The sequence below is a fragment of the Monodelphis domestica genome, chromosome 7 (genome assembly GCF_027887165.1).
Source record: "Monodelphis domestica isolate mMonDom1 chromosome 7, mMonDom1.pri, whole genome shotgun sequence".
NCBI classification, from domain to species: Eukaryota; Metazoa; Chordata; class Mammalia; order Didelphimorphia; family Didelphidae; genus Monodelphis; species Monodelphis domestica.
The window spans coordinates 76,855,435-76,871,463 of NC_077233.1; the positions used below are offsets into that span (position 1 = coordinate 76,855,435).

A 16,029-nucleotide genomic window follows, 5' to 3' on the forward strand; every position below is an offset into this window, starting at 1 on the left:
CTCTCTCTCTCTCTCTCTCTCTCTCTGTCTCTCTCTCTCTGTCTCTCCCTCCCCTTCTCACTCCTTCTTTTTCTTCCTCTCTTTATCTCTCTCTCTCTCTCTCTCTCTCTCTCTCTCTGTCTCTCCCTCCCCTTCTCACTCGCTCACTCCTTCTTTTTCTTCCTCTCTCTCTCTCTCTCTCTCTCTCTCTCTCTCTCTCTCTCTCTCTCTCTCTCCCTCCCCTTCTCACTCCTTCTTTTTCTTCCTCTCTTTACCTCCCTCTTCTCTTCCTCTCTACCTCCCTCTCCCTCCCTCCATCTCTCCCTTCCCCTCTCACTCCTTCTTTCTCTTCCTCTCTCTCTGCCTCCCTCTCCCTCTCCCTCTCTCCCCCCTCCTTCCTCCCCCCCCCCCCTTACTCTTGCTCTTGTAGGTGACTATAAATTATTTAGTAGCCCTGATGGCATAGTGCTCCCCGGGGTACATTTAGATAGGCTGCCAGGAGAGGCACCAAGCCACTTGGCATTTTCCATGGCCTGGCACAGATCCAGTTAGGTGTCTGTTGGACTGAGGCCCATCCCTTCATCACACTTGTATACCCAAAAATGGTTCCAGATGCCTTGGGATATGGGTTAGAGCCCGCTGGGCAGATCATGCTGGGTTCTGGGCCTTCGAAAATTCTATATAGATTTTCTTCCTTTCTCTTTTCCCTCTAGCCCCATGGATTCTCAACTTGGAGTCCAGGAACTTGCTTTTAAAAAATATTCTGATAACTTCATTTCAGTATCTTTGGTTCCCTTGGTAATCCTATGTATATTCTTCTATGCATTTGAAGACTTTTTGAGAAGGAACCCAAGAAACTTGACCAAATTGCCAAAGATGTCCATGATATTAAAAAAATTAAGAGCCTCTTCTCTGGGAGAGTTAGAACTCCCCAGGGTGGTGGAATCTAAATTAATTTCCCTCCTAAGTACCAGGGGACTGACTGGAACTTGGAGTAAATCCTTTGAGGTTAGAGGCCATTTCTTTTGCCTAAAAAAAAGTAGCTACCTGTTTTTAAAGACAAATATTAGCCCTCAGATAACTATCCTTTGTTAAGATTTCCCCTGGGGGGATAGTTGAACATCTCTCTTCTAGACTTTTCTGAGCTGGGAGAGGTTTCAATGGGGGCACCAATTGGGGACTTTCCCTTCCTTGGCTGAGAAGGTTTCGTCTAGGACCCTTTACAAATGGAAAAATCGAGGCTGATGACATATTTAAAAGGCCAAAATTCCAATAGTCCAGAAACTGATCCTGCCACTCCCCACCCCCACCCCTTTTTTGTTTAGATATTGTATGCAATTTTGGTAGCCTTAATCTGAGGGCTGAGAAGCCTGTGAAATCCTGAAAGTCTGCACAAATAAGGAAGCACCCATCTATAGGCACAATTGTAGGGGGGGGAAGTCGGGGAAGAGGTATGGATTCATTGAAACTTCCATATCATTACCTGACCCTCCTTGGCCACCATCAACACTGCCCCCTCCCCAGTCCTTCCTGTATCCTCTCCTTTGAGTCCGCTCTGTTTGACTTGCTTCCTGACACTATTTGCCATATCCCTTTCTATATATAGTGATCTTAAAATAGCTTCCAGCAGGCCCAGCTCTCTCAGAGACAAGCAGATTCTATCCCTCCTGGACCTGGCTTCCTTTTGAATTAAAGCAGAGGAGAAAGGAATTTGCCTGACACCTAGTAGGCTTAGTCAGTATTTGCATGAATGAACTTGGACTTGTCACTACTCTACAGTTCTTCATCGCCCAGATTTTGGACCAGTGTCTATTTCAGGCCAGACTGGGGAAAAAGAATCGGTCAAATGTGGACCGTCTCTTAATGATAACAATTTAGGGCAGGTTGTCCCATTAAAGGATTGTGTCATCTGAGGGGGGTGATGACTTTTGTAGGAAAACTGGAAAAACTGGATAAATGACTTTACCCTTTGATGGATGCCCAGATGCGCCCCATGTTCTAATGGCAGGAAAAAAAATGTTAAAACCGCTTAGAGCAGTATGGAATGGGCAGAGCAAATATGGAAGCGAATCTGCACAGAGCAGAATGGAGCTACCATGGGGCATAAAAGCAAAACAAAATCCGAACTTGGAATAAAATGCTGTTGGTGAAGCCACAAATGTTAAAATATGCTAAACAGAGCCCAGATAGTGATATTTTCATGGTTCTGAGCTCAACACTGAGTGCTATATATGGTCATTGGGGTTTCCTCACCCCCTCAGATTACTGGTAGCATTAATTGGAATGGTAGCAAAATTATATACGATTAAAAAGGGGTGGAAGGATGAAGAATGGCAGGATTTAGTGTCTGGTCTCTTGGATTTGGGGCTTTTAAATGTGTCATCAGCCTTGATTTTAAGAATCCTCTTCAGGAAGAAGAGTTAACTACAGAGTAGTGAGCAAAGACGAGTTTGACCCGTAGCAAGAGTGGAAGAATATTTAGGCCACTAGACATTTTTTTAGTCAAGTGTGGGGAACCCTGGAGAAAATCTGTTAGCCTGGGACTGCTAGGGGTGTAGTGGATAGAACATCAAGCCTAAAGTTGGGGTCTGGCTTCAAATCTGGCCTCAGAAACTTCCTAGCTGTGTGATCCTGAGCAAGCCTCTTAGCCCTGTTTGCTGAGCCCTTTCTGTTCTTCTGTCTTGAAAAATGATACTAAGACAGAAGGTATGGGTTTAAAAAAACAGAAAGTAAAGAAAAAATCAGTAAGCCTATTGTGTGTCTTAATAATAACAGCTAATTAAAAATAATAGCTAATTATGCTTTAATGTTTGCATTGTGCATACACACACATACTCACTTAATCCCTTTTTTGTGCTGCTATTATACAGGTAAGGGTAACTGAGGCAGAGAAAAGTTAAATGGCTTTATCAATAAATCATTGGTTCATAGATGAAGAGCTTGGGAAGGCTGACTTGTCCAACCCTCATATTTTGCAAAAGATGAACCTGAGACCTAATACTTTCTAAGGTTACGTAGATAATGTTATTAGTCAATAAATATTTATTAAACATTTATTAGGTTCCCCAGCAGTGGGAAGCTCTGCTTATCCAAACCAAAAGAAGGGCATTCCCCAGCCTCGATGCCTTTTCATGGGGAAGATTCATTCCAATAAGGAGATGAAGTAGGAGCTTTCATGGTCAAGCTCGGCAGGTCAGAAGCAAAGCCCTGAAGGATAGCTTGGGTTAAGGCCTTTTCCAAAATGGTGGTCATGGAGGAACTTACCAATGGGAGATAGAACTCAAGGCTAGGCCCTCCAGCTCCTTCCATTGTACCACTAGAACTTAAGACAATATAGTGATAGGATGGTTATTGATCACATGCATCACAGTAATGGTTGTGGGCTTTATCTCCAAACTCCCAACTCTCCTTTGTCCTTTTTACCTTTAGCAGATGACGGACAGAGACTGTTTTATTCTTGTCTGGTGTCTCCAGTGCCTTGTAAAGTGCCTGATACACAGCAGACACTTGATAGAATGCTTGTTGACTGACTGATCAAGATCTTCCTTTATAATCATCCTCAATTCCATTTTAACTTTTCTTTGTCCTCAAATCTTCTCCAGGAGAGTCAGTCAATCAGTAAACATTATCAAGCACCAGAGTAGGTAGGTAGCACAGTGGATAGAGAGCCAGACCTAGAGTCAAGAGGACCTGGGTTCAAGTGTCACCTCTTAACACTTAACAGCTCTATTGGCCCTTGATAAGCCATTTAATTCCAATCGCCTAGCCCTTGCCTCTCTTGTGTCATAGAATGGACACTAAGACCAAGGTATGGATTTTAAAAATAGTTATTTAGCACCCAGGTACCAGGCACTGTTCTAAGACATAAAGAAGAAGCAAAAGACAAGGCCTTGCCCCAATGGAGTTTTCAGTCTAATAGAGAATCTAAAGATTTGGAATAGCCATCTCCGAGACCACCCAGATCAACCCACAAATAAACAAGGACCCCTTTACCACATACCCACTGTCATTGAGGGTGGAGGGATGCAGTGCCTCTTTACCTCCTGAAGTAGCACATTCCAGTTTTAGATAGCACTGACAGGAAGTTTTCTTTTATATCCACCCCAAATTTGCCACTTTCATTCATTGTTTGTATGTCTTCTGGGGTTGAGCCTAATAAGTCTATCCTCACTTTCATGCGACTACCTTTCAGATGCTTAAAAACTCCCGTGCTTCAGCCTCTGGTCTGCTCTCTATAAGCATCTCTTTTCCTTTGGTGCTAACAGACCTCTCCATCCTGTTCCCAGATGTTTCCTCAGTGACATTTTGCAGTCGTTCATTGCCTTTATCTCATCCTGAATCTCTTCTCCGGCTCTTTGGCCCTATGCTGGGCTGTCCCTTGTCCTAACCAGAAAACATGCTTTCACTTAGCTATCCTTGGAAGCTATCTATCACTGTTTGCTCTCCCCATTTCAGTGCCAGATTTCTAGAAAGGATTACAAAAGACCATACGCTACTAACAGCTTCTGCTTTCTTCTTACTATTACTTCTTTTTATTTTTGTTCATTCTTACTTCTGATTAAGTATTTCTTAAAATTTGGCTTCTGTCTCCATTTAGCCACTAGAACTCTTCTCTAGGGTCATATCACCAAATCAAAAGCCTTTCCCCTCACTGTATCCTCCTCCCTAACCTTATTGCTTCTCAGTTTTATACTTTAGCATGGCTAAAATTCCAGGTTTCCTCATTGGACTCTGTCTCTCAGTGCCATAGTGGGTAATGGCTGGATCAGCCCTCCTAAGAACACCCCTAAACTATTTCTAGATCTGTAGGGGGTGGAGGGTCAAAATTTGGAGATGTCCACTCGTGTTTTTGGAAGTGATAACATTTTGCTCCACGGTGAAGGGGCCCTTTTTGTCCTACACCATTAATTAACAGTGATTTGACTTGGTGTTTGTTTCTCCCTCCTGAAACACTTTTTAGTAGATGTTATTGTTTTCTGGTAGGCCTAGGAAGGAATTGAACTACTGCCTTTGAACTTGTGTTCCTGAAGAGTTTAAAGAATCTTGTATTAACAGACTCCTTCAGGCAGCAATTTGGAGGGGGGAGGGGGGAAGGCCAATACTTTACTTTGAAGATCAAATGAGGAAATTTATTTTAAAAATCAGTTTGATTTTTGGTTGATTCCCCCAGGTTTATTTGGGATGTAGGTAAGAATTTTGAATCGGGTCACAATTTTCTTCTAAGTGTAAATGAAGTCTTTACATTTTTCACTGGTAGCATTTGGGAGTAAATTTGATAAACGTTTCAATGGCAGTTTCTTTGAACTTTGAAGCTAAAGGCAACCTTAGTCTTAATTTCCTGGGAATGTTTTTCAGAATTTCCTTTGTTGTCATTGTGTGTGTGTGTGTGTGTGTGTGTGTGTGTGTGTGTGTGTGTGTGTGTGTGTGTGTGTGTGTGTGTAATGTGCTTGGCATGTAAAATTCTAGACTTTTAGAGATTACATTTTTCTTAATAATTGTTCACATTTGTGTTGGACTTTATGACAACTAGACACTCAGTGTAGTTCCTCTCATTTAAAAATCACAACCTGGTGGAGCAGATGATTTAGTGCCAGTTTTTTTATTAAACTTATTTGTCAGATAAAGAAACTGAGGCTCAGGGAAGTTCATACCTCTGAGCTCCCCAAATCTGGGAGAATCAAGACTTAAACTGGGAATCTTTTATTCTAAGTCTATACTTTAAAAAAAAAATTATTTTGTTTTCTTTTCTTTTACAGAGTCAGCAGCCACTTTTGTTAAAGGGATTTATTTCTATTTCGAGTTCCCCACTTGTCTATCTCATTCTTTTTGAATCTGTGAAGCTTCCCTGTATCTTGTGCTTTGGAATCCCCTTCAATTCAGACCTTACCAGAAGACTATATTTTGATTATATCCCAATTCACCGTTTCCATATCCATTCTGTTACCAAATCAAATCTTAGCTTTTCATCCTTGACAGCATCTTTCCACAAACTGCCTCCCCTTCTGCATTAACACAGTTCAGGTCTTCTTCCCTTCTTGATTAGATGATTGCAGTAGCCTTGGCCTTCCCTATCTTAGGTCTTTCCCCACCTTAGGCCATACTCCATAGACCTGACTGGGTGAGTCACTACAGTGGCTCCTGTTATCTCAAACATAAAATATAAACTGGGTTTAGGTTTCAGAAGACTCATACAGCTTATCTCCGATAGATCTTCCTGGCCTCATTGTCCATTATTCTCCCAGTCAAACTATGTCCTCCCATTCCCCAATTTATCTAAACACCTTAAGAAATTTTATTGCTGCCTTTTTTATTTTACTCTAGCCATTAAGAAGAATTTTCTAAAATGTATTTAATATATATATATCTTAACTGCTTGAATAGCAAGTGTGTAAGCTGAGAAAGAAAAGAACATTATTTTTGGATTACTTAGGGGGCATCTTCATTAAACTTCATTGACTCAGGGGGCATCTTCATTAAACCTTTTGATTTTTTATTGTACCATGCTATAATGCAGCAGTGCTCTCGGGCCCCTCTGAAGTGTGCTTGGTTATAGGCTCCTAAAATAAATGGCGTTGGCCTTAATTTTTCAGTTCTTGATGTCTGCTTTCACCAGTTTTTCTAGCTCCTGTCTAATTTTGTGCTGTCACTCTTTCTATATTTCTTCTTCTCCACCTTCTGATTTGCCATTTCCCAGTTGTGGACTCAAACTAGACTGTTAATCTTGACAATTGTATCTAAAGAGTAACTGGATTCTATGCATGAGAGGGATTGAAAGATTCTCCTGTAAGTCAAATTCATGAGCTTTGGTGAAGGGAGATTTAATTTTTGGGTGCTCCAGATTTCATTTTTGGGGGGGGAGATGAAAGGATTTACTTCTTATCTGTTGAGGTTACCAGCTAAATTATCTCCAACTAAGTCAAAAAGACAGTATATTAACACAAGAAATCTTCAATCTTACTGGTTTTAATAATATTCCAATAAAATTGGTTACCAATAAAAATTGGTAACAATTATTGTACTTGAAATGGTGACTATTTTTTAAAAAACTCTTACTGTGTGTATTGGCTGTAAGACAGAGAAGCAGTGAGGACTAGACAATTGGGATCAAGTGACTTGCCCATGGTCACACAGCTATTTGAACCCAGGACCTTTGTTCCCAAGGCTTGGCTCTCAATCCACTACCTCTCCTGTCCCCTGACAAAATGTTTATACAGGATCAGAAAATTTAAGAGTTGGAAGAGCCAAATCTTGATAGCTTTTGTAATGCCATGGATCTCATTGGATGTCATGAGGAAACCCAAGTAAAATGATTTCTGCCCAAGGGTCATATAGCTTGTAACTAACCAAGTATCTCTATTAGCAACCTGACTCTGGATTTTTGTTCTAGGGCTGTCTCTACTTTATCAAAAAATACTTACTGCCCCATCACTATTATTTCCTAGTTACCTTTGCAGTCAAATCAGAAAAATAAATAAGGTTTTTGTTTACTAAAGCTATCTGAAGTATATACCTGAGAAGTTTTATAGATTATTTCAGCAACAGGAGCATAGGAAACTTAAACTATTGCCTTGTACAGCTAGTTCAATGTTTTTTGCCTTGCCTTTTTAAAAAAAAAAACTAAAATACTAGAAGTAAAAAAATAGGAAGCTTTGCTATTTTTTGAATTCTCAAGCAATCGATCAATTTAGAGTTAATTAGTTCAAAGTTAGAAAAGAATTACTTCCCTTTTGCTAATGAAAACTGGTTTCATCACTTCAACAATCCCTTATAAATCCAGGTGCTTAAATGACTTCCAGCAATTCAGTGGGGGGGGGGGGGGGGGAACAGAAAGCCTTATCAGCAAACACTGATTCAACCCATAAGTCTTAGAATTTGTTTTAGTTGGCTTTACGGAAGGATTATAGGCTCATAAATTTAGAACTGGGAGGGGCTTTGAATCATCTAGAAGATGAGGAAATCGACGTTCATGAAATAGGCATATAGTTAAAAGTGGCAGAGCTGGGATTTGAGACCACATATCTAAGTATCTATTACCCAGAATTTATAAATTCAAAGATTAAAATGACCTCGATGAGATTATTGAAAAGAAACAACAAAGAAGCAGAGCTATTCACTGCCATTTCTGAGAATAACTCATACATAGGTGTTTTTATCCCTGTCATCAATTTTGATTGCATTTTTTGACATTCGATATTCTCAAATTATGAGGAAGGTAACTGATATTAAACCATCTGTGAATATTCCTTCACTCAACATATGTGAACTTGAACATGTTTTCAAATTTTAAAACTTTTAATTAGTCTCAGTTACAGTGGTTGTCTTACATTGAGAAGTTAATTCAAACTTACATTTCATTAAGAAAAAATGTTCCATTTCCTTTACTGATGATCTCATCTTTCCCTACAGTTTTCTCTATTAAAAGTGGCCTCAGACTAATATCATTTTTAGACTCAAAGAAAAGCACTGCTAATTAATCCAGAGATTTTATATAAGTTATAGCAATGTAGCTCTGCTAATACTTGTTTTCAGTTGATGTCAATATACACACTTAAAAAAATCAAGTATATCACCAAAAGTATACCTTCTTGTTGTTTTTTTAGTTGTTTCAGTTCTGACTCCATTTGTGGTTTTCTTGGCAAAGAAACTAGAGTGGTTCTCCATTTCCTTCTCTAGTTCATTTTTACAGGAAGGGATACTGAGGTAAACAGGGTTGAATGACTTGTCCAGGGTCATTCAGCTGAGGCCAGATCTGAACTCAGGAAGATGAGTCTTCCTGACTACTCCAGGTCTGGTGCTCTTATCTACGTCACCACCTAGATGTCCACACCTACTTGGCATATTGAAAAATGACATAATCCTTGATTTGGACCCAGGAGGGGCCTTCATTTAAGCTCTACACCTCATTATTCTCATCTGAAAAATGAAGGAGTCGGACTAAATGATTTGCCTAAGGTCACATGTTATATATGGCAGAGCTGATATGTGCCAAGGAAGATGAAGGCAGAGAGATTGCACATACTCCAAAATATTCATAACGGCAGAAAAAAATTTAAAATAAAAAAAATAACACATGAAGATGTCATGGCTCCAGAGACTTGGAATCAAGATGAACTGAGTTAAATGTTGCCTCAGATTAGCTGTGTCTAAAGAGTGTGCTGTTTAATATATATTTCTTAAACCCTTACCTTCTGTCCTAGAATTGCTACTAAATATTACTTCCTAGAAGAGTAGCAAAGGCTAAGAAAAATTCGAATGAAGTGATTTGCCCAGGGTCACATAACTAGGAATTGTCTGAGGTCAGATTTGAACCTACAGCCTACTTCCTCCAGTCCTGCTCCGTTCTGTTTAGCTTTTTTTCCCCCCACTAAAATCCACACAAAGCTGCCACCTTATTTTCTCATTTTAAAAAACTTAACTTAACATGTATGTAGAAATAATTTTTGATAATTATTTTCTGAAATTTTATGATTTGGATTCTCTCCCCTCTCTGCTCCTCATCTGTTGATAGCTGCCCCCCGTGTCTAAACCTTCTTGACCCCATTTAGGATTTCTTGGTAGAGATCCTGGAAAGGTTTTCCATTTCCTCTTCCTGCCTATTTTGCACAGAAGGAAAGTGCAAAGTACTTAAAGGACAGCTTTAAGGGACTGAGACTGGATTTGAACTCAGTCCATAAGCTTGGTCTTCTATTCACTGTGCCACCTTGAGGACAAGGACTTTCTCTTCCATATTTATATCTCTAGCACTTGGCACAGTGCCTGGCACATAGTAAGTTTCTAATAGATGTTTATTGGCTTAACCTCTTTGGTAGTCTTTTAAGTAAGAGTAGGTCCTGCCCTGCACTGGTAGAAGGAAGTTCTCACCAGATATCCAGAGTTTCCCTATATCAGTGTCATCATCATCCCTATCCCCCATCCCTGTGACAGGTAACAGTACTCACTGGCATGTATAGAGGGCTTGCTGTGTGTAGGAACAGCACCAAGTACCTCATTCCAACCCTAGAAGGGAGGTGCTGTTATTATTCTTATTTACCAGATTAAGAACTGATACAAATAGGGTTCAGTGACTTGCCCAGAGTCATGCAACTCTAGTCATTGTCCGAGACTGGATTTGAATTCAGGTCTTCCTGACTCCAGCTTTAGTACTCTTATCCATTGAGCCACCATGCTGCCTAGTACAACTGTGCAGAAAACTGAGGAGTAGCATTAAATAATCTGTAAAACATGGTCTTTAAAAAACATTTTTTAAATTTTAATTTTTTAAAGAAAATTTTATTTAGTCAATTTAGAACATTATTCCTTGGTTACAGGAATCATATTCTTTCCCTTCCTCTCCTTCCCCCATCCCTTCCCATAGTTGGCATGCAATTCCACTGGGTTTTACATGTGTCTTTGATCAGAACTTATTTCCAAAAACATGGGCTTTTAGAGTAAAGAAATGTCTCTGCATTGTCCAAACAAAAGGATTCTCTCCTAATTGTCAGGTTCCAATATTCCAGATGACATTGAACTAAACTGTGGCAAGCTCTCAAATATAATGAATCTATCTCAGTGAACCCCTTGACAGTTTTGCTCTAACCATTGACACTACATAAACAAAGTGGATGAAAAACATTCCAGGCTCTGGCACCTAACTTGTTTGACTGCTTGTTTCATTGGTGCAAACCTATCTCTATGTGTCCTCTCTTTCCCTCCCTCCTGAATGTGGAGAAGAAGCCAAGCCCACAGTGGAATGAAGAGTGGGGAGATCCAGGCTGTGATACATTTGGGAAATTGAGAAATGCTTCCAGTGATTCCAATGTGCTGTTTGTGGCAAAAGACATCTCACAGAATCTCTTTAATACCCAGGAGGTGCTGTCTGGCTTAGAATCGTGGAGCCATCTTGCCATCTTGGATCATAGGAGCGTAGATGTAGAATGGAAAGATACTTGAAAGACGATGAAGTCCAACCCCCTCATTTTACAGTTGTGGAAATGGAGGCTGAGAGGTGAAGTAATCTGCCCAAGGATGAGACAGTTCATCAGTGATCTGAGGCAGGACGATTAAAGTGGAATAAGGGCATCCAAGAAATTGGACTTTATTCCTGACTTGGCTTCCTTGAGTCACTTGTAAATGACAAAATGTAAGTCAGTCAGCATTTATACAACAGAATAGACTTTACTCTCGTACAAAAGGAGAAAAAGGATCCAGTTCCTAAGGCTAAAAAAGATACTAATTGAGATAGAACTATTCCACATTGACCAAGGCAGCCAGCCATCCTGGCTTGGGAAGGCTTCCTTCCACAGGGTACTGGGAATTCTCCTAAAGCCTCTTTTTATGCCTCTGGCATCAAGGAAACCAAAGCTATGATGTAAGCCCAGCCTCCCTACCCCCCTAAAAGGGAAACCAGCCCAGCTACCTACTTAAAACAGCCACCCCTCCCACCGCTGCCACCGAGGGGAGAGCATCAAAGGTTTAGCTTTGGCAAAGGAGGAAGACCGCCTCATCCTCTGAGGCCAGAGGGAAGGGACCAGGGGGAGAAGCCACAGAGAGGTCTAGAGATGGAGGATAAAGAGAGCTCGGGATGAGTGGCTTTTCTGGGAGCTTGAGACAGTTGAGGGGAAGGTTTTGGACACCCAGCCTGGGGATGCCATAGGAATACATAAAAAAAAAAATAGAAGCTTCTCAGGGAAGAAAGAACAGAGCACGATTGAAGTGACACAGAATTATGGATGAGTGACTAACTGCTTAACTCCAGTAAATCCTGTCCTTTGATCCTACTTAGCTTATCTCAGTGTCATTGACCTGTGACTTCACACCTGGACAAGGCTGTAGCCCAAGCCTTTCCCAGAGCTTGTTTGCTGCCTTCTGATTGGGCTGTCTGTTCGCCTAAGGGAAAAGCCCCCCTTGGGCTCTCTGGGTATTGGCTGATCTGATTTGTTTTGACCTCTGGTTCTGTATTGACTTGTACCTCTGTCCTGCCTGGCACTGTGGATGGAACTTCCAGGCTCTCCTCTCACACAGAGGCTTCCCCTGTCATGGAGAACAGTTGGGATATCCGTCATACCAGGTAGGACAGGATTCTGGCCAATCTTGACCAACTCCTTTAGAATTTTTTTTTCAATGAGCACACAAGTATTTTCTCTCCCACCCCCCCCACCCCCTTTTCCTATACATATTTGTTATGTAAGTTTTGCTTTTCTTTTTTCAGACTTAAAAAAAAAATCTCTACTGACTTTAAACAAACAACATCTTGTCATTCCTTTTTAATTTAAGGTCCCCTGGAGGAACTCTTTCTTTCTTCAAGAAGCCATGGCAAAGGGCATTTGAGGGAAGGGCAGGGTGGCCCAAGGGGTGGGGACCCTGTGAATATTTCACAAATTGTATTTCAGTTTTGGGAATACTGGGCTGATAAACCAGTTAACGGTAAGACTTTTGTTTTGAAATAGAAATTTAGAAAGCAGAATTGACCTATTTTGCTTTAAGTAGTGATTTGTATAAGCTTTTCTAAAACTAGTTATTAAAGGGTAAGACCTCTGTAATCCCCACAGTACCTCCTTGCTGGAGCTTTGCCAGATGCAGTCAAGCAAGAATCTCAGCTCCTTTGCCTGACCAGTTAACAGACTCTAGCTAGAGGTTTTTAAAATTGGATTATAGTCAGGTGATTCATACCTGCAATTAGGAAGTCTGCATGAGAAGGTCCTGATAGAGGGGTCTCATCTGAAAACTATGAAGAACTAGCAGTCATTCTGCCAAATTTCGATTGCACCATTTGGTAAAATTTATTTGCAGTTACCTCAAACTTTTTTTTTCTGTCGGATATTTGTTGAAATCCTTCTTTGTGAATAATAATAAGAAATCAGATGGGGGAGAGGCTTATAGATTCAGGCATACATTCCTTTCAGCTCTTTAGATGTAGTGATTTTTTTAAAAGTAAGTTATAATGCATTTTATTATTATTATTAACATATTATGTATTATATAGCCAACCAGCATTTATGTAATAGAACAGACTTTATTATCATAAATTATATAATAATTAATTATGATATGTAATTATAAATATAAGGCATTTTACTAAAATTATAATTTTATCTCTTCTATACCTTTTGTTTTATAAGTGAAGATACAGAGATCTTCAGGAGTCAGATCTCTTCTCCAAGGGTCCCATAGCCAACTTCTTAATATGTTTTTATCTTTAATTTTTCATCCTATGAGTTTAGATTAAAACCTTTATAGCCAAGGACAGTTGAAGTCTGACAAGCGGACTGGCAAGGTCAGGGTTTTTAATTGGCTTGGTAATGTTTATATTTACTACATTTGAAAGTATTCTCAGGTTCTAGGACCATGAACATACCCTTTCCCCCATTTAAATTTGAGATTTTCTTTAGATCTTTACTCAGACAAGGCTGTGCTGTATCCAGTTTTATTTTAACACTTGTCTTCTTTCTTTCTCCCCCTTCTCTGACCCATCGTAACGGGTACCCAAGAATTTATACTGCCATGGAGGGAAAATATTGTAAGCATGTTACTTTTTTTTTTCTTTTAACCCTTACCTTCTATCAAAATTAATTATTGATTTCAGGGCAGAATAGTGATGGGGGCTAGCTATGCAATTGGGGTTAAGTCAAACTGCTAAGAAGTGTCTGAGGCCAGATTTGAACCCAGGACATCCTGTCTCTAGACCTGGCTCGCTATCCACTGAACCACTAGCTGCCCCTGTTAGCATATTCTTGTCAATCCATATGATAGAACTATAAAATGGATAATTAAATAGCTAGAAAGGTGCCAGCAATTGTTAGTATTTTCTTCCTTCTACTCCACCCAACAGATTACTTTGTATAAATCTTGTATTTACTTATCTATGTACATGTTACTCTCTACTACCCCTAGTAGAATAGAAGCCTTTAAAGGCAGGGAATGACATTTTTGTATTTGTGCCTCACCTACTACAGTGTCTGGCATATATAGTGGGCACTTCATAAATGTCAAAAATAAATGAAAGACCATTCAGTCTCACTCCTTTCATTTTACAGCCAAAGAAACTAAGGTTCAGAGAAGGATAGAATAATGTGCTTATAAGTCACAAAGCTGTTCAGTGATGGGGTTGCATGTAGAAGCCAGAGGTCCTGTGCTCAACACCATGACTAACCCTTCGAAATTCAGTTTAAAATCGAGATTTTTTAGTGAAAAGCGGAGGAATAAATGTACCATTTAACCACCTGGGTGACTGTTGGCCAATCATTTTATTTCTGGATCTTAGTTTTTAGGTTAGAAAAGGGCACTGGCTGGGGAGTCAGAGGACCTGGGTTCAAATCAGTACCTCCTGGCAGTAGTGGTAGAACATACCTATAATCCATAGGTTGTCCACGGTAGGGGTAGGGATGCTCTTGAGTGGTGTCTAAGTCTTTATGACCCATGATGGGATTTTCTTGGCAAAGATACTAAATTAGTTTGCCATTTCTTTTTCCAGTGGTTTAGGCAAAACAGAGGTTAAGTGACTTGCTGAGACTCACACAGCTTCTGAGTGTCTGAGGCCAGATTTGAATTCTCCTTTTTTTGACTCAAAGCCCAACACAGTATCCATTGAGTCTTCTAGCTGCCTCACCAGTGTGTGTTTTAAAATTAATAATCAATAATGATTATATTTTATAAAGTTTTATTAATAGTAACTAAAACAAAAGAAGAGTTACAGCCCCTTAAATACAATCACGCAAAACATGGGGATGCAGGAAAATGGAATTTTGGGAAATACTAAGGGGGATGAAGTCCAAAGGCTCAAAATCTCCATTTATACACCGGGTTTACCTAGGGACCAGGTTGAAAATGGAGCAAGTTAAATCTTCCATTGGGCTCTTGAGCAGACCTTGTGTTCCAGAAAAGAGTACGACCCAGTTCTTTAAAACAAACAAACAAAAAAACCTTACCTCTTGACCTTTATTAGTCTGAGCTTAAGGAAGTCACTTAAGTTTCCTCCTCCTAATGAGGGTGTTGAACTAAAGAGGGGGGCACTTGAATTCTGTAGCGATGATCCTTTTCTAAATATAGCGAGGGTGGACCAGAAGATCTCTAAGATGGCTTTTATTTAGCCTTCACAGCCAGTGTACATTCGCAGTCTTGGATTCTAGTTCCTCTAGAAGAAACTCAGAAATAAAGACTACTGCAGCCGTGTAAATAATGTGAGACCAACATTAAGTTGCAGGAGAGTCCTATTTTGAGTAGGGGGAGAGAGATGCAATCATGGAGGGGCAATTCTATGTATTTAGATTGGTGGGATGAGTGAATTCTCCCTACTTGACACATCCATGTTCAAGGGGAAACACTCACAAAAGCAAAACGTTCCTAAACCATTATAAATAACTTTTTTTTTTTTGGATCATCTGCTTCTTTGGATTATTCCATGGCACCAGCCCTCTCCCTCAGTACAGATAATTAAAAGTTGACTGTATTTAAAATGAAAAGGCTGCCACCTTAGCCCCGGGGGCGTACATATTGTATTAAACGCCTGGTATGTCCATTTGTGTTAGTACTGGAATTTTTGGCATGGTTTGATGACATGCCGGCTTTTGCTAAACAGATATTTTTAGTATGAAGTTAAAGCATGTAAACAACGCATTGGTTTTGTGAGGGAAGAATGGACTTTGAGTGATGCTTCTAATGTATTTCTGGATGAATAGCCAACTACCAGTAAGCAGCCTTGCCTTCCCTCTTTAACTTCTTACTCCAGACCTTGGAATCTGGGCTTTTGAAACAACAAACCTCTTCTTCCTCCACCCTCCCTCGTTTTCCCCCAAAGGGAAGGAGGGAGGGTGCCACAAAAATGAAACCCTTCAACAATTCTTAGAAACAGTTTTTACAGGAAAGTGTCTATGTCGGATTAAAGATTCACATGATTTGCAGTCAGTCGGTCTCCAGCATTTAATAGCCTTATTGTTTCTAAGTATAAGGCAGAAATTTCTCTGGAATTCCTAGAAAGGGAGGGCAAGCCACACACAAACTACACAGTAAAGTCAATAAGGCTTCATATTCAGTGAATGGTTCTGAAGGGGGTGGGGGAGAGGGGGAAGGGGCAGG

General features: G+C 40.1%; 1 protein-coding gene across 1 annotated transcript in view; it reads left to right on the forward strand.

The window, feature by feature from the left end:
- Positions 1 to 11,230: 11,230 nt before the first annotated feature.
- GRB10 (growth factor receptor bound protein 10) overlaps positions 11,231 to 16,029 on the forward strand; it is a 233,563-nt gene continuing 228,764 nt past the window's right edge. Inside the window, exon 1 of the mRNA XM_007500399.3 lies at positions 11,231 to 12,025. The gene's annotated coding sequence lies outside the window, so the exon portion shown is untranslated. The remainder of the gene's footprint in view (positions 12,026 to 16,029) is intronic.